At 43.0% G+C, this 22,319-nt stretch overlaps 1 protein-coding gene across 1 annotated transcript in view; it reads right to left on the bottom strand.

Moving 5' to 3' along the window:
- The window catches only part of LOC308693236 (NACHT, LRR and PYD domains-containing protein 3-like), a gene marked incomplete at both ends in the record, with an annotated part of 109,418 nt that overhangs the window by 24,203 nt on the left and 62,896 nt on the right, over positions 1 to 22,319 (bottom strand). The gene's annotated exons all lie outside the window — the stretch shown is intronic.

Below are 22,319 nucleotides of genomic sequence, written 5' to 3'. Positions count from 1 at the left end.
CGTGGTCTCGCCCACCGGTATTTTACTTACAAATGCTCTACGAAGGCATATGTCTTTTGGAATGCACCTGGCTTAGACATTACTGTCAGGATTCCATCACCATCTCCTCCCACTCGTTCCCTCACTCCGCCTACTCACTCATTCACAGTGTTGGGGGTAACGAGTTACAAAGTAACGAATTACAGTAACAATATTACTTTTTTGGGTAACGAAGTAAGGTAACGCATTACACTAAAAATATCGGTAACTACACTACTTTACTAAACTATAGGAACACGCTTTCCTGCGTTACCCAAGCCGTGTTTGCCTGCGTGTAAAGCTCTGATCTGTTTAAGTGGTGCGTGCATGCCTGTGTGTGTGTGTGCTTGCACCGTTGTCATAGAGATCGATTTGAGTGACGTAGCTGCTGGTGCGAAGGGGAGCGGGAAATGGAGGCGGAGATGGAGACAGGGGGTTTCGGCCAGTGGCGATATTCACATTACTTTCAAACATACAAAAATATTCGCCTGAAATGCACTCTATGCCCAGGCAGCAAGTACTGGCCATCGGGACTACCGGGAGATTCCCAGTGGGCTGACGTGCCTTTTGGGCCGACATCTCATACTTTTTTCTTTTTCTGTTTTTTGTCTTAACGGACCATAAAACTCGTACATCGGCGGCCCATTCGTTTTGCTTAATTGGCGGCGCTGGGTTAAGTGCGTGCCGGTGTAATGTATTAGTTAAAAAAAGTTTGCGTCAGTTTTTTTTCCTGATAGCTGACCGGCCCATGAAACACCTTGGTCCATTGGATCTTTTCTTGATTGACACTGGGCTGGTCCAATCACATCTTTAAACACCTCCTCCTTTGGCCTTTGAGCGAGCGTGCAGTGTGTCAGTGTGTATCTGTCAAAATAATCTGAGAGATGGAGAAGAAACGCAAGGAATGTGCAGAGAAATAGCATGAAAAATAGACACAGGCCCTTTAAGCAGACGCTGTAAAATGTGTCAAAATGTTTTCTGCAGCAGCAGGACCTTCATCAGCTCCCGTGGCTGATGATGAGGATAGTGAGGAGGATCAGGACAGAGATGAGAAAGTGTAGGGCCTGCGGTAAGCAGAACTAACAGTTACTTTCAAAACACTTAGGCTATGTCATGAGTGTAGGAACCCATTACTCAGTAACGCATTATTTCCACATCTGCATAGTTGACTATTACCGTAATTTACTATAAATTTAATGAGACGCGTTTGTAAACCATGATTTCCGCCAAAATAAAAGCTTGATGCAGTTTCCGTCAAAATAAAAGATCATGTGCTTATATCTCTTTCAAGTATAGAAATTAGTACAAAACTAATTATAAAGTTTCCTTTATTTTTCAGTGCATTTGTTTTACAATATGTCTATTAGTGTGCTATTATTATTATGGCCAAAATGCCAGGGCCGATTTATTTTTGTCCCAGTCCAGCCCTGATTATGTGTCTACCACGCGGACATTTGTCCTTTATCCTGTTTGTGGATTTTACAGTGAGGGATATTTCTTTGTGCAGACATGGATATTGTTCTTTCATATGGTTTTACATGCCATTTTGTATAGGCTACATTTATAAACACTATGCGGACAGGCTAAGTGATGATAGGGCTATGATGTTTGTCCATGTATCTACACGGTAAATTAAGAAATGGGAAAGTAAAGTAATAAGTAGTGAAGTTACTTTTCAAATGCAGTAACTAGTAAAGTAATCTCATTACAATTTACAGAAGTAACTAGTAACTAGTAACTAATTACTTTTTTTGAGTAACTACCCCAACACTGCTCATTCACCCGTTCATTATCACCAGATTACTACCGTCACCTGGATCTCATCACCACTCACCCATATATACCTGTACCAACCACTCTGTCATTGTCTGATCTCGTCATTACATGACTCACAGACTCTCTACTTCACCTACCTGTATACTTACCTGCGATCCCGATCTTCTTCTCCATCAACCCGTCTTCAGTCCATCTTCAGTACATGTTCATCACCTTCACCTGCAAGAGAAAGAGAGACTTGGTTACTCATTCAGTTAAGCAACATTCTGACTATCAACTTCCTGTTTACTCACCATTCACGCTGTGTCCGATCCATTCTGCAAATAAAGCATTAAACTTACCATCTTGTCTGCTTCCTTTGTGCAAACCTGACAGAAGATCAGACCTACAATGCAGAATCCTTCGGTATCCATGGCAAATCCACCTACCATCCCGGCCGCCAGTCATCATTCCTCACCATCCGCTTCATCTCATCAAGGACCCGTTGCTTCGTTCACTGCCTCAGCGTGTCCCATGGCCCGACCAGCGACATTCTCCGGTGAGGCGGAGGACTGCAGTGGGTTTCTCCTCCAGGTATCCTTGTATTTCTCCATGCAAGAACATCTATTCATTAACGATTCTGCTCGTGTTGCTTTCATCATCTCATTATTATCTGGACAAGCTCTTCAGTGGGCACAATCCTTGTGGAATTCAAATTCTGATGTTGTCAAATCCCTCGACTGTTTCATTCAACACTTTAAAGAAGTCTTCGGTCAAGCGGTTTCCAATCTTTCAGGGATTGATCAACTTTACAACCTTCATCAAGGACAATCCTCCGTGAGTACTTATACCTTACAATTTCCCCACATTAGCGGCATCCAGTGGTTGGAATGAGACAGCACTGATCACAGCTTTTCGTCATGGGTTAAATCCAAATATTCGTCAGTTGATGGTGGTTTATGACGATAGTCTGGGAATTGAGAAACTCATCCAAAAAACCATTCGTGTTTCGCAACGCCTGTCAGCCTGTGAATCTCCGGTTCCCACTGTATGTCCTCCGCCCACGGTTCCATCATTCGCTCCTCCAGCACCAGAGCCTATGGAAGTCAACTCCACTCATCTTCCAGCTTCGGAGCGTCAGCGGCGAATCCTCCATAATCTCTGTCTCTATTGTGCATCAGATAAACATCTTCTCAGTGCCTGTCCTGTTCGACCTCCACGTCCAGCCGTGAGTACCATTCAAGTCTCACCCAAAATCGAAGCCTTAAATCGCACCCTTGTACATGTCCTGACATCAAAAATTTGTCTATCAGCGCAAGCCCTCATCGGCTCCGGGTCAGCGGGGAACTTCATATCCACCCAGCTTCTCCAAAAACTGAACATCCGCAAACGACGCAGCACTCAAGACCTCCAGGTACAAACTATCCAGGGAAAACTGCTGGGTCGAGGTCGAATTCGTCACTACTCTCCCACTTTAACGCTGCGGGTTGGTTGTCTGCATTATGAGAGTATCTCTTTTATGGTGCTGGAGGAGTCCACCGCTGAGCTCATCCTGGGACGCCCCTGGTTGGTTCAACATCAGCCTTTCATCCACTGGAAATCTGGCGAAATTCTGCGCTGGGGAGAATCCTGTCATCTATCCTGTCTATCGTCCATCAAGAAAACCTCCTCTTCCTCATCATCATCATCGACGTCTAATAAAGGGTCCAAAGTTCCTGTCTATTCCACTTCGGTTGAGAGCCCAGAAGTACTGCATCAAGTGGATATTCCAGTGGAGTACCAGGCGTTCCAGGATGTGTTCAGCAAGAAGCTGGCAACCAAGTTACCACCTCATCGGCCATGGGACTGCGCTATCGACTTGCTACCTGGAGCCACTCTACCTAAGGGCCGTATTTATCCTCTGTCCATCCCGGAGCAGAAGGCCATGGAGGAGTATGTGGAGGAGGCTTTACAACAACAGTTCATCCGCACATCAACCTCCCCTGCCGCTTCGAGTTCCGCATTCAGTTAAGCAACATTCTGACTATCAACTTCTTGTTTACTCACCATTCACGCTGTGTCCGATCCATTCTGCAAATAAAGCATCAAACTTACCATCTTATCTGCTTCCTTTGTGAAAACCTGACAATTACAAATATGAAAATCACTGAAAGAAGCTGCTTTCAATTTCAAATACTCAAGCGTGCTTTGCGAAGAGCGCTTGAGCATGCGGCTGTGAGCGACTCCGTCTATGTGGTTAACCCTCTGAGGTCGGCAAACGCGCCGGTGCGTTTTGCTGGATTTTCTTCACATTGTAGCACTATAAACTTAAATTTCTCCGTCATTTATGGTCATACAGAAAAAAGAAATATAAAAAAAGAATCTGTGATATTTCTACTTTTGTATGTGTCCACTTACAATCAAATCAAAACATTGTGCTTTTGTAAAATAAAGAAAATAAACAGGGTGTGCGTTCTGCCTCTCCGTCGCGGTGAACTTTTTTTTCTTGAGCACGTCTATACTGAAACAAAACACAACTAACTGAAACAAAACTCAGCGAATACTTGTCACACATTTATGAGCCATATACCTTTATAAACATTTAAGTGTGTACTTTTAAAGGGCACCTATTACGACTCTTTTCACAAGATGTACAATAAGTCTCTGATGTCCCCAGAGTATGTATGTGAAGTTTTAGCTCAAAATACCCAACAGATAATTTTTTACAGCATGTTTAAATTGTAATTTTTTGGGGCTCAGAAAAACGCGCTGTTTTAGTGTGTGTCCTTTAAATGCAAATTAACTGCTGCTGCACGGCACAGGGGGCGGAGCCTCACGAGCTCGCGCTCAGAGTCAGGACAATCTCATCTGATAATATCAGAACAGAAACTCTCAGTTGCGGTGTTCATTTCGACTCGGAGTCGGACAATAATGCCCACAGAGCCAGAGAATATATGCTGTATGGACATATAACAGGTATAGTTTAGTTTAATTATGGTTGTAACTTATTTGTCATCTGCTTTTATCCACTAATAAGCTGTAGCAAAACCCGTCCGAATGATGACCAAAATATACTGACGAGTTCAGTGAAGTTTATTGTACATCACACAAAAGATGAGCGTTAGTTTTACTCCGGAGAATCTCTGTAAGAGCTGAATAAACATAGTATAAGAAGTGCGCATTAAAGTCTTATCCATAAACTCTCTCTCTCTCTCCCTTTCATTATCAACAACATACACAGCGAAGTACACAAAACACTCGTTACAACTAACAGTAAACAAATATACACACCTTTTCAGTGGGTGCTAAATAAACTGGTAAACCTTATATCCGTAAAATGACTCGAAGAGCTGTCATAAAGAGCGCGCTCGCACTTTCATTTCTTCCGTGTCCAGTCACGTTAGGCCTGTTGCTCCGGAGAGTGTAAGCTTGATCACAAACAGTTGTACAGATCCATCCTCGAGTAACAACGAGAGTAAATGAAGACTGCTATGTTCATTCTTACATCCATCAACAACACACCTCAATCGCTTAGGAGACATTCTTGTCTACAGCTGCTCAAGCGTCGAACAATGGCGGACTCTGTGTCCAGCTCACTCAGGGCAGGTCTAGGCTCAAACTGAAGTGTCACTCAACAGTCGTGGGAGGGGCCTGCTCAATTCTACGTCACATTGCACCGAATCTGAGAACAGCTCATTCTGAGACAGTGCTTATGATTTATTGAGATTGTAAAAAAAACACTGGGTGGATTTTTATCATTCTAGGGTGGTTTTGCTCACACATTGCCAACACACATTTATGTTCAAACACCATGTAAAAGTGAATTTTGCATAATAGGTGCCCTTTAAATGATCGGATTCAAACTGAAAACAAATATTCTCAGTTTTAAAGTAATTTGTATAAAACCAACAAGATGTCCCGCTTCTCAAACGCTTCCTAATTATTTTTAATTTGACCACGCCCACTCGTGAAAAAGAGATTCACATGCAAATTTCCACATGGAACGCGAACGCGCTCATTACCTCAAAAACAAAACAGCAAAACACTTCACAAGTCTCTGCTTTTCGTCGAGTTTGAAAGACGCGCCGTGAGCTTACGTTGGATTTACATCAGAAGAAGAAGAACGCTAGCCTGACTTCGTCATACTCATATTCTGGTCAGAATGTGAGTCTGATACTGCTCCATAGAGATTTGATTATGGGGCGTGTCTCAACCGAACCAGGAAAAAAAACAACTCTGCACTCAATTGGATAGACCTACAACCAATCAGAGCAACGGAGTAAATGACGCATGTTCTTCATTCATATTTTCAACCAACAAAAAGTCGCGGCTCTCTGTTCCTCGTTTAAAATGAATGCGCTGTGGATATCTTCTATAACAGATGATGGCGGAATCTACACATGTTGTTTCATAAACAAAGTTCGGGAGGAGCACGTACAAATAATCAATCCAATATCAACTTGTCATCAAACAATACCATGTCTAACGTTACCCTATATCAGCATGAGGAAGCATATTCACTCTGTCAACTTACCTAACACTCCTTGACAGTTTTTCAGCATCCCTCCACCACCCCGAATCCTCACTCTTGTCTTGTTCTCTCACAACCAGGAATACGGGGGGGGAGTATGGCTACCGAGCCCACAGCCCTCTCCTCGGACAGCACGTCATATACGCATATCTGACTTATTTGTGTGAACTTGTGAAATCTCATACGCATTTATTCTATCTGACTTATTTGTAAGTGTGAACTCGTGAAATCTCAATTCTCCAGCTGCAGTCGTCTTTGTTGTAAACTAATTCAAATCAAGCGCTCTTTGGTGACGTGGGTGATTACGTAACCGCAGATCATTTGTCCATCATCGATTAAAGCCCGCCCTGGCAATTTGATTGGCTCGGCCTTTTGGGAGCCGGGCATAATTACTCCTCAACGGATCGAGTCCAGACTGAACTTCCTGACCAAAAAATGTTGTGGGCGGGGTTCGGGCTGGCACCCAGGCTAGAAGAACGCGATTTGAAGACAAGAAAGATGTAAGGTAAGAAATTCTTACATATTAGTTTGTTATTGTTGCATACATTTCACATTGCAGTTGAACTGTTGCTAGATATATGGTGAATATTATAATATTTAGACCCGTGTTTACTGTTACTGTGTTTGTGGATATCTGCGCAAACGTAGATATGTAGGCTATATGGTAACCATAATGTTTTATATTTGAGCGCGATCGCGCTTGAATGTATCATATTTTGGATCGCATTCGCGTTTGAAAAGCAAAACGCACCAAACGGCTTCATGTTTTTACTATTATCTAATTTCATATCATCATAACGAATGGAAACATTTGAAGTAACATGATAATCAATATGTTTTTCTCTAGCTTAATTGTTACTGAAATCTTTTGGAAGATTTATAGGCTGCTATAGGTTATTGTTATTATTTTATGCAGCACTGCGCATAGCCTATGCCTACAAGGCACAACAAACCTGGTGTTCATTATATTATATATTGTTGGAAACATTTGTGCAATTTTAACCAGAAAAATCTAAAATTGATTCCCAAAAATCATGCAGGCCTTTCTCTTGATACCAGTATGTTCACTTTTTTTTTTTTTCTTTCAGGGCCCAGATGCCACTGAGTCCTGCTGACTTCAACATTCACACGAGTCTCTGTACATGACCATGGTAAAGTGAAAATCAAACACCTTGGAAATGAAAGGTGCACCTCCAGAAACACCTCCAGGGCCCAGAAAACAGCTCAGACCCCAGAGGGTTAAATGTACTTGCATCTCAAAATGCTTTTATGATGCAAAATTAATGTGACACAGTCAGTTATATCTTAAGTTATTAAACAGACAGGACAAACCACATCTTATAATTTCAAAAGAGATGAACACGTTCAGACAGTCTACTCTTAAATACTGAAAGCACTCTTTGTTTATTGCTTGTAATATTTTTTTTCCCTCTTTGTTATTTGTTTTGAAGCTATATTAGTTAAAATTATTAACATGTAATTGTATTCATTTAGTTTTTTAATGTGTAAATTTTTATAAAAGTAGGCCTACTTACAATTACATATGTAATTAAATATTTTAAGTTTTATTAATAAGATCAATTAATTAATAAGAAAAAAATTTGATCGCCTCATGAGGTGCCTTCCCTTCCCTACTTTACAATGATTTATTGCTTGTTTTTGTTGAATAATAGAAAAGATAAAGAGCTTAAAAAATAATCGCATATTAAATCGCAATCGCAATATTGGTAAAACTAAATCGCAATTAGATTATTTTCCAAAAGCTTTCAGCCCTATAGGACGTGCTTGATGATTTAAAAGCATATTAGAACTCAAATCGGCACTCACACAATGGCTTCTTGTGCCGCCTGTCAGTGTGTCCCATTTCGTGGCGTTTGAATGGTCAAATACACACAAAATTACGTAATAAACACCCATCTTGCTTCTTGTGTGCACGCTCATTTTTTTTAACGACTTTTCACAACAGTTTGACAATGATGTAATCGAGTCACATGACAATGGTAAGTGCTTACAATCTTGTGTATTAAGATATTAAGTATTTCTTATGGCCAGTTAGATTGGTATCTGCTGTACTTCATGGATTAATGTATTAAATCTGAGTTGTTTTTATCTGCACCATCATATTACAGACAACTGCTGGTGTAATTATGCAGTTCGGGAGACGAATGATGATTCCAAAGCAATACATGCATATACACTACAGTCAAAAGTTTTGGATCGGTAATATTTTTAAGGTTTTTAAAAGAAGTGTCTTCTGCTGCATTTATTTTATTAAAAATAAAAAATAACAGTAATATTGTGAAATATTATTCCAATTAGGGGTGTGCACGAATATTCACATTTTCGAAAATTCGGTCTGTAATTATTATTCGAAAAATAAAATACTATTCGAATTTTACTATGTTGCTTTGCTGGCCGTAAATGCAGTGAATCCATGATAAATCCCAAGCACTAACTCGCAGTTATAATTAAATGCACTGGGTGGCGCTGTGGAGCCTGTTAACAAGTTGATAACAAGTCGTCTGCCTCGCGAAGTTTGGAATTACTTGAAAATGATGAAAATGATCTTACTACATGATCTTACAAAATGGAATTACTTTTGATCAAATTAATTAATGAATCTGAGTTATAATATCATCAACACAATGAGAAATCACGAAAAATCCAAACAGCAGACGAATGAGGAAAGACAGCTGTCCATCACTGCTTTCACAACTGCAAGTTAGCACAGCTGGACCCTGCGTGATCCGAGATGATAACAGTGGCGGATACAGAACGTCATTAACAGGTGGGTCTGGTGAATATACGGAGGGGCCTCGGTGTCACGGTTCATGAATCGGCTGTGTCATTTCTGATGTGTGTGTGTGTGTGTCTGTGTGTGGGTGTGGTTACTCATTGTGTTGATTAGTGTCGCCAGCTGTGTTCAATCCCCGTTCCCTTTATATGTGCAGTCATTCCCATCTCTTGTTGTCAGATCGTTGTGGCTTCCGCGGTGTCGTGTCCTGTTCCTGTGTTTTGCTCTCGTCTCCTCGTGTGGATTCCTGTCTTCATGGACCCTCGTCATTTTGTTCACGCTGTCTGGATTGTTTATTGTTCCTGGTTCCTGAGCACGTCGGTCACCGCACGCCATCTCCGGGTTGCCCATTGAAGTCCCTGCGTCATATCACCACCTGAGTGTTTGTTTCCCCGACCTGTGTTCATCTGACCAGCTCAAATAAAGATCCCTTTTACTTGCAATTGTATCCGTCTCTGTTTCACAACAGAACGATCTGACCAATCATGGATACAGCAAGTGCGGCCAGTTTGAATGATTTCCTCGCGCACAGCGTCACAAGAATGGATTAACAGGGAGAAGAGATCGCTAAAACACAGGTCGCGCGGTTCAAGCACTCGTGACGCAGGTGTCTGAGCTCACCCAACAGTTACAACTTCTTCGAGTTCCCACTGCGCCGCCCACACCGCCCTTTCAGCCCCCCCGCCTCCGCAAGAGAATCAGCCGGAACCTCGTCTGCCCACGCCAGAGAAGTATTCAGGTGATCCTGAGTATTGTAGAGCTTTTCTCACAGCATGTTCCATGCATTTCGCATTGCAGCCACGAACCTTCAGCACTGAATAGTCTAAAGTGGCTTTCGTGTTGACTCTACTGTCGGGGAAGGCGGCTCTCTGGGGAACGGCGGTGTGGGAGAACCAAAACATCTGCTGCGCCTCGTTCCAGGCACTCTCCACAGAGATGAGAAGAGTCTTTGATCGAGCGGTAGCGGGTAAGGAGGCGGCCAGATTACTCGCTGATCTACGCCAAGGTGATGGCTCGGTGTCGGACTATTCAATCCAGTTCCGCACCCTGGCTGCAGAGTGCCAATGGAACGAGGAGGCGCAGTGGGACATGTTGCTGCATGGGCTGGCTGACCGCGTTCTAAAGGAGATTTACATCCTGGACCTTCCCAAGACCCTGGATGGCCTGGTGAAGCTCGCGCTGAGGGTCGATGCTCGTCTAAATCGTGTGACTTCTCATGTACGTCTGAGTCGACCTCAGTACCATACAGAGGACCCACGGGCCAGCGGCGGGAGCGCGGTCAGCCCAGTTTCCGATCATGAGCCCCTGCAGGAAGGGAGAGCTCGGCTTTCCCGGGAGGAGAGGGAAAGGCGGAGATCCCAAGGACTCTGCCTGTTCTGTGGCAAGGCTGGCCACTTTCTCTATTCCTGTCCAGTAAAAGAGCAAGCCCGGTAGTAAGTTTGAGGCTACTATCGTGTGGGATCTCCGCCGAGAAGACCTCATCACCATCATCAACCCTCCTCCCGGTAAGACTGAGATGGGCAACCCGCACGCACCGCACTCAAGCACTGCTGGATTCGGGAGCAGAGGGTAATTTTATGGACTTTGGACTCGCACTCAGACTCCAGATTCCCATCACTTCTCTCACTCACAAGATATCAGTCAACGCACTCAATGAACAAGAACTCCCCAGGATCTCCCACTCTACTGAACCCCTCACACTCATCACTTCTGGCAATCACACTGAAATCATATCCTTTCTTCTCATGTACCCCTTTTCCACCAACAAGAACCGGGTGCTGGTTCAGAGCCAGAGCCAGAGCTGGTTCAGAGTTGGTTCGACTGACGAGCTTACTAAGAACCAGTTTGCCTTTCCACCGGCTAGAGAGCCACAACAGAGCCAGATCTTACGTCACTGTATACGTCTCATGTTGCCCAGCAACCGCTAGTGCGGTAGCGCCAAACACAAACACGCCAGGCTTGTTCGAGATGCATCGGCTTCTCGCAGATCGTTCGCCGCATGACATCAAAGCACTGCGATAGCGATCTAAAAGCACAAGGAGTCGTATGCTCTCCAAACACTCCCGCAGCTCCGATCGGTCCTTGCCGCTCCGATGCATCTCGAACAAGCCATCAACAATAACGGACGTTGCAATACTATGGATGCTCATGGGTTGGCAAAAATACATCGGAATCCAACGCGTTCGTGCAGCTCGCCGTAACTTACATAGACGGATATTATAATCGAGCTGCTATTAGCTCGACTAGCTGCTATTTAAAAATGGCGGTCACAAGTTTCTATTCGTCTTGTTGGTCACGGCAGTGGCGGAACTAGAGTTTTATACATGGGGTGGCCAGGGGGTGGCCACTGCTACTTTCGGGGGTACACAGTATACACACACATACAGTGGAAAAGCTTATGGAAGAAATTGGGTCACTCTGTTTGTGTCTATAAGTGTTGAACATCCAAAATATTTGCAGAAAACAAAGCTTTAGCACCAAGGAGATAAGATACCATAGCATGTGTCTGTTATGTACTGCTGCGTTTATTTACAAAAAAACTCACATTTACAAAAAAAAAACTTTTTTTAATTGTACTTGAAAAATGTAAACAATTGTATTGCCCATCAATATAAAATCTTATCCTAGGAAGATTTAATACAACATAATTCTTTCTTTATAATAATTTATAATTATTCTTTCAAAATATAATTATTTTTTTGTGTTCATTTTTGGGTGAACTATCCTTTTAATCTGGCAGAATCATCTCAACTTAAATTCCTGAATTGGGTATGTGATTGACTGCCTGTGTCTGGTAGATGCTCTGACCTGTTGCTGGTCCTGAAGTCTGACCACACTGACTCTGACTAGCCAGTGGTGATGCAAGGGCTGGGGTCTGTTTGCACCTGATCTGCCTGTTAATCATTTTAAGCCAAAATGGGTGTCAACCTTGAACAAATTGCAACAGAAGCAAACTCAACAGAAGCAAGAGATTGGTTTTGGGACTGGGTCTGAGGGACTGTTTCTGGGGGACGAGTCTGAGGGAAGAACAGGAGACAATGGTAAGGACAAAAAATAAAATAAAAAGTGAATCCCCAGAAACAGTTTTCGAAACTTTCCCCTAATGGGATTCTTCTAGACTTTTTTTCCTTACTCAGGACATATTGAGGATACAAAATTATTTGAGTTTGCTTCCGTTGCAATTTGTTCAACCTTTTTTCATAAAATGACTGGACTATGTTTGTGCTTATTTAAAAAGTACTCTGATATCTCTCCCTTTCTTTTCATGTTTAATTGACCCTGTTCAAAAATATGACAAATTTAAAATATGATTCCAATCATATTTATATTCTAATCATCATCCAATTACCAACATGTTTATCTTAACTCTTTCTCGCAGTAGCCTATAAAAAAAAAAAAGGTGTTTTTGGTAATTTTCACAATTTCATGGCACCCCAGAATATTTTGTTGTATGAATATCTGAACATACCAAAAGAATGAACAGACAAAAACTTTGTGCATCTTTTTTTATCAACACTTGAATGTTGGCAAGTTTCATAAAAAGCAACATGAGCAAAAAGCTGAGATAATCGCATTTTTATCAAAGACTACATCTAGATCAGATTCATAATGATGATCAAAACACAGTAGATCGAGTCCATCAACACCCTACACCAATAAAGCTTCGATCGCATTATGATATCACTTGTTTCTGCTCTTCTTTGCCTGCGTTTTGATCTCCTATCCTCATTAGCTAGAACATTTGTATACTGTAACGGCAAGGTAGCCTACTGCATATGCGTGTATTAGGCCTAATGTAGGCTATTCGGAGCAAACCACCCTGATGCTAAACCTTAAAAACTTACTTCAAATATGATGTTTTCTTATTCGGTGAAGTTCGGTGTCTTGCAACTATCTCTCGTCCTCTGCTCGTCCGTTTGAAAACTGCGCGCGCGCCAGCATCAGCAACTGCCAGTAGCAAATAAAATTTTGGGGTGGCACCCGGGGTGGCCAATCGCATGTCAGGGGTGTCCAGTGCCACCCCGGACCCCCCTCTGGCTCTGCCACTGGGTCACGGTAACCCCGCCCCCAGCCTCTGACGCAAGCGGTTCTTTCTTGGCTCCGTTCTAGACCCTGCAATGATTTGGTGCTACTTAAGAACCAGTTTTACTGGTTCGGAGCTGGTGCTTTGGCGGTGGAAAAACAAAGAACCGATTTGAAACTAGGCTCTGGCTCCGAACCAGCACCAGCTCTGCCTTGGTGGAAAAGGGGTAATGGACTCACCACTTGCCCCAGTGGTTCTGGGTCACCCGTGGCTCACTCTGCACAATCCTCTGGTCGACTGGTGCACTAACACTATTTCCACATGGAGTAACCACTGTCATGAGTCCTGTTTGGTGTCTGCTTGTTCTTCTGTGTCTGGTTCTGTGTTTCAGAGTGAGGCATCGGATTTGTCTAACGTGCCCGCGGAGTACCTCGACCTGAAGGTGTTCAGTAAGTCTCGTGCTGCTTCTCTCCCTCCGCATCGTTCCTATGACTGTGCAATAGATCTACTGCCAGGTAAATCTCCGCCTAAGGGCAAACTTTACTCTCTTTCTGTTCCCGAGAGGGAGGCCATGGAGAAATATATTTCTGATTCTCTAGCCTCTGGATTCATCCAGCCTTCCTCTTCTCCTGTGGGGGTGGGGTTTTTTTTCGTTGGGAAGAAGGATGGTTCTCTGCGACCTTGCATTGATTTCCGAGAGCTGAACAACATCACGGTAAAGAATTCTTATCCTTTGCCGTTGATGTCTTCAGCTTTCGAGAGGTTGCAGGGAGCATCCATTTTCACAAAACTGGACTTACGTAATGCATATCATTTGGTTCGCATCAGGAAGGGGGATGAATGGAAAACCGCTTTTAATACCCCTAGGGGTACCCCTATTTGGTTATGCCCTTCGGGCTTTCCAACAGCCCAGCGGTTTTCCAGGCACTCGTGAATGACGTGTTGAGAGACATGGTAGATCAATTCATATATGTTTACCTGGATGACATATTGATTTTTTCTTCGTCTCTCCAGGAACACGTTCAACACATCAGACGAGTGCTCCAGAGATTGTTAGAGAATGGGCTTTTTGTCAAGGCGGAGAAATGCACGTTTCATGCACAGTCTGTTCCCTTCCTAGGGTACATCATCTCCTCTGAGGTAGTGCGCATGGATCCTGACAAGGTTAAGGCTGTGGTAGATTGGCCAAGTCCAGATTCCCGTAAGGCCCTACAGCGGTTTCTGGGGTTCGCCAATTTTTACTGGCGTTTCATTCGCAATTTCAGCCAACTAGTCGCACCTCTGACTGCCTTGACCTCCCCCCGAATGACGTTCAGGTGGTCGAACACTACCGAGGCAGTGTTTACCAACCTCAAAAGTCGCTTCGTTTCGGCTCCCATTCTTGTCAACCCTGATCCCACACGTCAGTTCCTGGTGGAGGTCGACGCGTCAGAGCTGGGAGTAGGAGCAGTGCTTTCACAACGCGCTTCCTCAGACAACAAGATGCACCCCTGCGCGTTTTTTTTCTCATCGACTATCGCCTGCCGAACGTAATTATGACATTGGTAACAGAGAGTTGTTGGCTGTCAAGTTAGCGTTGGAGGAGTGGCGTCATTGGTTAGAGGGTTCAGGGGTACCCTTTATCGTTTGGACCGATCACAAGAACCTTGAATATATTAGATCTGCTAAAAGACTCAACTCTAGGCAGGCTCGGTGGGCACTTTTTTTCTGACGTTTTGACTTTGTTCTCTCGTACCGCCCGAGTTCCAAAAACATCAAACCCGACTCTTTATCTCGTATTTTTGATCCATCCGAACGCCCGGTGACTCCCGAGTGCATTTTACCTGAGAAAGTAGTTATCTCCACACTCGTATGGGAGGTCGAGTCGAAGGTCAAGACGGCCTTAGAAGGGGTAACGCCTCCGCCCGGTTGCCCACCGAATCGTTTGTTTGTTCCGGAGGGGTTACGGTCTGACGTTATTCGTGGGGTCATTGCTCCAACGTGGCTTGTCATCCAGGTGTGACTCGCACCAGTTATTTGGTTAACCCTCTGGGGTCTGGGGTGTTTTTGGGGTCCTTGAGATGTTCTGACATGCCCTGACATTTGTGCTTTTTTCAGTTGCTTATAAACATATCAATGGCAAAAAAAAAATTACACTCTATTTAGCACAAACAGGACTACCATGATATGTGAGCCACATGTATGTACATGTTTTCATTTTTGAGAGAATAATGTTTATGCATGGTTATTGAAAAAAATAAAAATGAAAGTTTCTGAAATGAGGCCACAAAACACATACTAAATATATGTCAATAAGACTTTTGACTAATGGATGTCGTCGCCTATAGTTTTTTCTTCAAAATGATGTGAAAATCATCCTGCCTAATCATTCACATAAAACGATACATTGATTTAAGTTTTGCAAAACACTTTTAGTTTGGAAAGGCAATATGCGGATGGGGCGTAAACGATCATGCATATTTAGTAGTTCACACCTGATGAGACAATGCCCCTGCATACTTAATGAGCCATTCATTCAGGTGTGTCACCTATAGCTAACTTAAATATACAAGCTTCATAAAAATGATCATTCTAGAAGAAAATTTCAGATGGCATTTAGAGGCTTTTGCATCTGAACTCTTCATGCACACACACACACACACACACACACACACACACACACACACACATATATATATATATATATATATATATATATATATATATATACACACACACACATATATATATATATATGCATACACATATATATATATATATATATATGCATACACACACACACATATATATATGTGGATATATTTATACACAAATATTTATACACAAATATTTTATATACTTTTTTTTTTTTTTTACACATTGTGCTTGCAAATTGTATAATATCCAAGGTAAACATGTCTAGTAATTGTGCAGTTAATTCTCATACTGTATTTTCAGTTTTGGAATATTTATCCTCTCCCCAAATTTGTTACTATTAAAACACAATACAAATTATTTAAAGAAAAAAATTATATTTACCTTTTAATAGTTTGTTTACATCTACCTTGTAAATATATATTTTTATTAAAAAGGTTACAATTACAACAACAATTCAAGTGTAATCTTACAGTATATTCTACAGTAAAAACTGTACCCAAATCTAGTCAACAAAATGTTGTCTTTCATATTTCGCCTGACTGAAACGTTGTCTTTATGAAATATTAGGGCATATAAATGTTAATTTGCAGTTTAATACGTTGCTTATACAAATAGCCTACATTTTATTTCAACATATTTCAGTCGATTTTTACTCATCTCAGTATAGCAATACAGTTTGCTAAAACATCATCATTCATTCACACACGCGATTTAAATTTAAACTGTCTTTTGCGAGCTGTGGTAAACAGCGCGCATCTCTGCCGTTCATTCATTCATAAACAGAAACCCGATTCACGTGAGAAGGAAAAAAAACTTACTACTGTATTTCTCAGCTCGCTCCTCGATATAACCGCACTTCTGAGGTACATTTTCCATTATTATTATTCCTCACAGCGCTGCGAGACGGTGTAAACAAGTAATGATCTGAATAAACTTGTGTTTTCTCGAGCTGATATGGGGGCGTTCACAGGATTGCGCGGATTGCCTCAGCCATTTGCGTTTGAATAGCGTGCGCTCTCCGTGGGCGGAGTCACATTACATTTGAATCAGCTGTAATGAGCTCGACTGGAATCGCTCTCTTTGAATACAGATTTCACAAGATGAGAATATTTGTTTTTTATATAAATTACTTCATTTAAAAGAAGAGAATTCAAGCTTCATGCCTGTGTGTCTGTATGCCTGTTTGACTGAGTATTCGCTGAGTTATTGTTCATTTTCGGACGCGTTTCAGAATGGACTACACTGACAGAGAGAAGGCAGAAATCGCATCACGTTTATTTTTCTTTATTTGGCAAAAAGCACAACACTTTGTTTTTATTGTGAGTATACACAAAAATAATACACATTTAACACAATCGATTGATGTATGAAACTCCTATGGAAAATCAAAGTCAACAGAGTATTTATGAGTTTCTTTTACACTGATAAAAAAAAAAGCGAGCTGGTATCGCCGGCGATACCGCCGACCTCAGGGGGTTAAGCAATGATTCTGGTGGCCGTTAATGGCTCGCGATATTCACGATTTTGTTTTGGCTTGCTCAGTCTGTGCCACTGGTAAGACATCTAACCGACCTCCGGATGGGTTACTTCGACCGCTGTCTGTTCCTTTGAGACCCTGGTCCCACATCGCGCTAGATTTTGTCACCGCCCTCCCGTCCTCCAAGGGCATGACGGTTGTTTTAACCGTAGTGGACCGGTTTTCGAAGGCGGCACATTTCATCCCCTTGGCCAAATTACCATCAGCCAAGGAGACAGCGGTCACGGTCATTGATCATGTCTTTCGGTTACATGGCCTCCCGACGGATGTGGTCTCTGACAGGGGTTCCCAATTTGTGTCCAAGTTTTGGCAGGAATTCTGTAAATTATTGGGGGCTACGGTCAGTCTGTCGTCGGGTTATCATCCCCAGACCAATGGTCAGTCTGAGCGGGCCAACCAGGATCTTGAGAGAATGTTGCGATGTTTGGTAGCCAAGAATCCTTCGTCCTGGAGCCAACAACTTTCTATGGTGGAGTACACCCATAACTCGTCACCAGTGTCGTCTACGGGCCTCTCTCCGTTTAAGTGTAGTTTAGGTTACCAGCCACCAATTTTTCCGAGTTTGGAATCCGAAGTCGCGGTCCCCTCCGTTCATGCTTTCGTCCAGAGGTGTCGCCGCACTTGGACTAGAGCCCGTGAGACTCTACTCCAAGCGGGGGGGGGGGCGCATGAAGGCCAAGGCCGATCGCCACCGGTCAAGGCTTCCTGTATACGTCGTGGGTCAAAAAGTGTGGCTTTCTACCAGAAATATTCCGCTCCGTTCCGTTTCTAACAAGTTAGCTCCCAAATTTATCGGCCCGTTTCCTGTCACCAAGATTATTAGTCCGGTGACAGTCCGACTCAAACTCCCTCCAGCGTACAGGAGAATTCCCCCCGCCTTTCACGTATCAAGGATCAAGCCCGTGTTTTATTCTCGCATTAATCCGCCTGCCCCTGTTCCCCCCCCCCGCCGCGACTCGTAGATGGGGAACTTACTTATTCGGTATGTCGTATTCTGGACTCGAGACGGAGGGGACGCGGATTTCAGTACTTGGTGGACTGGGAGGGTTACGGTCCGGAGGAGAGAAGTTGGGTGCCTGCTAGAGACATCCTGGATCACTCCCTTATCGATGATTACAATCGACAAGTAAGGTTGTCTGGGAACGCCAGGAGGCGTTCCTAGGGGAGGGGGTACTGTCACGGTTCATAAATCGGCTGTCTCATTTCTGATGTGTGTGTGTGTGTGTGTCTGTGTGTGGGTGTGGTTACTCATTGTGTTGATTAGTGTCGCCAGCTGTGTTCAATCCCCGTTCCCTTTATATGTGCAGTCATTCCCATCTCTTGTTGTCAGATCGTTGTGGCTTCCCCGGTGTCGTGTCCTGTTCCTGTGTTTTGCTCTCGTCTCCTCGTGTGGATTCCTGTCTTCGTGGACCCTCGTCGTTTTGTTCACACTGTCTGGATTGTTTATTGTTCCTGGTTCCTGAGCACGTCGGTCACCGCACGCCATCTCCGGGTTGCCCATTGAAGTCCCTGCGTCATATCACCACCTGAGTGTTTGTTTCCCCGACCTGTGTTCATCTGACCAGCTCAAATAAAGATCCCTTTTACTTGCAATTGTATCCGTCTCTGTTTCACAACACTCGGTTTTTAAGCTTATATGCACGCCTGATAAATATGTCAACTATAGCAGATCAGTACTTCAGTAGTGAATTTAAATAGGCCTATGCCTTGTACTCATGTCAGTCAGCCCTCCCGCCTGCTTTAAACCTGAAGGTCATCTGTCTGTCATTACACGCGACTCGCATGTAGACTATCACAACGTTAAGTCCATAGGCGTAATTTGCGGGTGGGACTTGTCCCCACCACTTTTTAAAACATCTCGCGGCACAAAACATCTCCAGTTAACTGGCAGAGCATTCATTTAATTCGTTTTTTAAAGAAGAGATGATCTAGTGTAAGGCTCGCGCTTGATCGGCCCAAAACCGTTTGAGTTCTCAACGGGCCTGAAAATTACAACCCGACCCGACCCGGCCCGTGGCTTTTAAAGCCCGGACCCGATGTAACCCGACACATAAACATGAATTATCTGCCCGAACCCAGCCCGCGGCCCGACGCCGCGTCGGATTTTTTTTTCTCTCATACACGTATTATCATGACCAGCAGATGGGAATTCAAATCAACCTTTAATGTTCACGCCTTTTAACAATACAAACAACTGAAACAATAAACTTTAAATATATAAATAGGCTGTAGTAGCGACGGTGAATTCACCTGCGGCAAGTTTACTTCTCACCAACTCCATCTTCTTCTCCAGGCTAAAGGCGTGCACGCAGCAGCGTCAGGTCTGCCCCCACCCCTCTCCATGATGCACGTTACACGCAGCAGCCAGACTTTCTTTACGGTGAACAGAAGCGATGATTAATAAATGTTTTTTTTTTTGTTTTTTTTTACTGAGCGGAAAAGATTAAGCCCGAGGTCTGACCCGACCTGAGTCATTTGATTATATTTTCGACCCGAACCCGGCCCAAACCCGCGGGTCCCGTCGGGTTTGTCGGGCCGACCCGACCCGTTGAGAACTCTAAACCGCCATTTGACCAGCGCGGAAGGTCTTTACGTGTTACTGTCTATATTTTTTTATTAAATGCAATACATTTTAATATGTATTCTCTCGTTATTTCATCTGACTCCATAAATGAAAAAGGTTTTATGTGAGCGAATGTTTGATTATTCTTTTTAACTCTTAAATGAAAATAATGTCAAAGTCAGTTAGAATAATCAAATGTTACAATTTATTATGTATATTTATTATGTATAAATGTGTCATGCCAATTTCATAATCAATTCAAAGATAATCGATACAAAACATCAAATGCTTCTAGAATAAAGAAAAAAGATGCAACCCAACTTTTAAGAAATACATGAGGCTGAGAGAGAGATCTCCCTCTCAGCCTCACAGGCTAATCTGAAGTACAGAAAGGCCCTGAACCCTTTGCTGCATTTCATTATATAGTCAGGACCTCTTTCACTTGGAAACATCTTTTAACAATGGAAATTTGCATTCAGAAGTTACACCTTTTGGGGGGTTAGGAGACCATTTGTCTAGAGACCCCCTTCCTTTGTGTGTCAGTTATCTCTAAACTCTTAAAAACCTTATTACATTTTGTTTTACTTATTTGGAAATGAGACATTTGTACCAGTCGCACTGTGACATTTTAAATGATACCAAACATGTATAAAACTGGATGATAATTGTTAACATTAAAACATATGGATCTTTGGGTGATTTACATGTGGTCTCAGCATGAGAGAGGGGGAGTGGGGAAGAGGGGGAGGTGAGACTTTGCCTCTCAAATGGTGAGTTTAAATGCTAATTTCCAGAGAGGTCCTTTGTTCTCTCAGGGTCTGGTCGCTCTTCAACTAGACTGTCCGGCATTTCCTAATTTCTCAATTCTTACAGTCTAGTGCTGAAATGTGTTTTTTAAATCAAGTGATCAAAGTGCTCGTTGCCGCTGCGATTAGTGGCGTGGATACTGTGTTTTCTCATGTGGCTCGCACACACGCCGCACTGTCTTCACTCAGATGCGCGCTATCCGTTGCGGTTACTCTCTATTCGTTCTGGTGAAGTCACAAAACATAATGCACACAAACATGTCCCTGCTTGATATACAACCACTGATGAACATAATCGGTTTTGATGAGAAAAATATATATACAGTGGGTACTAGGGTGCATCAAAAAACACAATTCTTGAATTTTGATATGGCTGGGTGCTAAAAATGTTCCAATATATGTAGAAACAACACATGCAAAATATTTTTCCAGTACATGATGATTTAGGGGTGCCACCGCACATCTGTTTTTTTGGGATAAAGTGCTTAACAGTGCTCAATGGTCACAATGGAGATCTGAGGTAAACAATACTACAGCTCAAGAAAACTGAGATGATCTTTCTGTTTGAGGTGATCTTTCTGTGTTGGGTATGTATTATTACATAATTACTATCATATCTGTAATTGTGTCTTTGTATACTTATTTATCATAAGTCATTTAAGTCATATTTATAGGTATTTGGTGCTCATTACATCTAGCTAACGTTAGCTAGCAACAGTTTGCTAACCACAGTTAGCTATCTATGTTAGCTAAGCTATTAAGCTTAACATCAACAGTATTCTAGAGTGGACAATGTCATATTCAGAGTATACAGTGGGGAGAACAAGTATTTGTTACACTGGTGATTTTGCAGGTTTTCCCACTTACAAAGCATGTAGAGGTCTGTAATTTTTATCATAGGTACACTTCAACTGTGAGAGATGGAATCTAAAACAAAAATTCTGAATCTGTATAAAAGACACCCGTCCACACACTCAATCAAACAGACTCCAACCTCTCCACAATGGCCAAGACCAGAGAGCTGTGTAAGGACATCAGGGATAAAATTGTAGACCTGCACAAGGCTGGGATGCTAGGCTGGGCGCAATTATTAGAAAATGAAAGAAGTTCAAGATGACTGTCAATCTCCCTCGGTCTGGGGCACCATGCAAGATCTCACCTCGTGGGGCATCAATGATCATGAGGAAGGTGAGGGATCAGCCCAGAACTACACGGCAGGACCTGGTCAATGACCTGAAGAGAGCTGGGACCACAGTCTCAAAGAAAACCATTAGTAACACACTACGCCGTCATGGATTAAAATCCTGCAGCGCACGCAAGGTCCCCCTGCTCAAGCCAGCGCATGTCCAGGCCTGTCTGAAGTTTGCCAATGACCATCTGGATGATCCAGAGGAGGAATGGGAGAAGGTCATGTGGTCTGATGAGACAGAAATAGAGCTTTTTGGTCTAAACTCCACTCGCCGTGTTTGGAGGAAGAAGAAGGATGACTACAACCCCAAGAACACCATCCCAACCGTGAAGCATGGAGGTGGAAACATCATTCTTTGGGGATGCTTTTCTGCAAAGGGGACAGGACGACTGCACCGTATTGAGGGGAGGATGGATGGGGCTATGTATCGCAAGATCTTGGCCAACAACCTCCTTCCCTCAGTAAGAGCATTGAAGATGGGTCGTG

This window comes from Scardinius erythrophthalmus, assembly GCF_964197995.2.
Source record: "Scardinius erythrophthalmus genome assembly, chromosome: 7".
Taxonomy (NCBI): domain Eukaryota; kingdom Metazoa; phylum Chordata; class Actinopteri; order Cypriniformes; family Leuciscidae; genus Scardinius; species Scardinius erythrophthalmus.
Note: the sequence above shows the minus strand (reverse complement) of the source record. Positions and strands in the feature narration are given on the sequence as shown.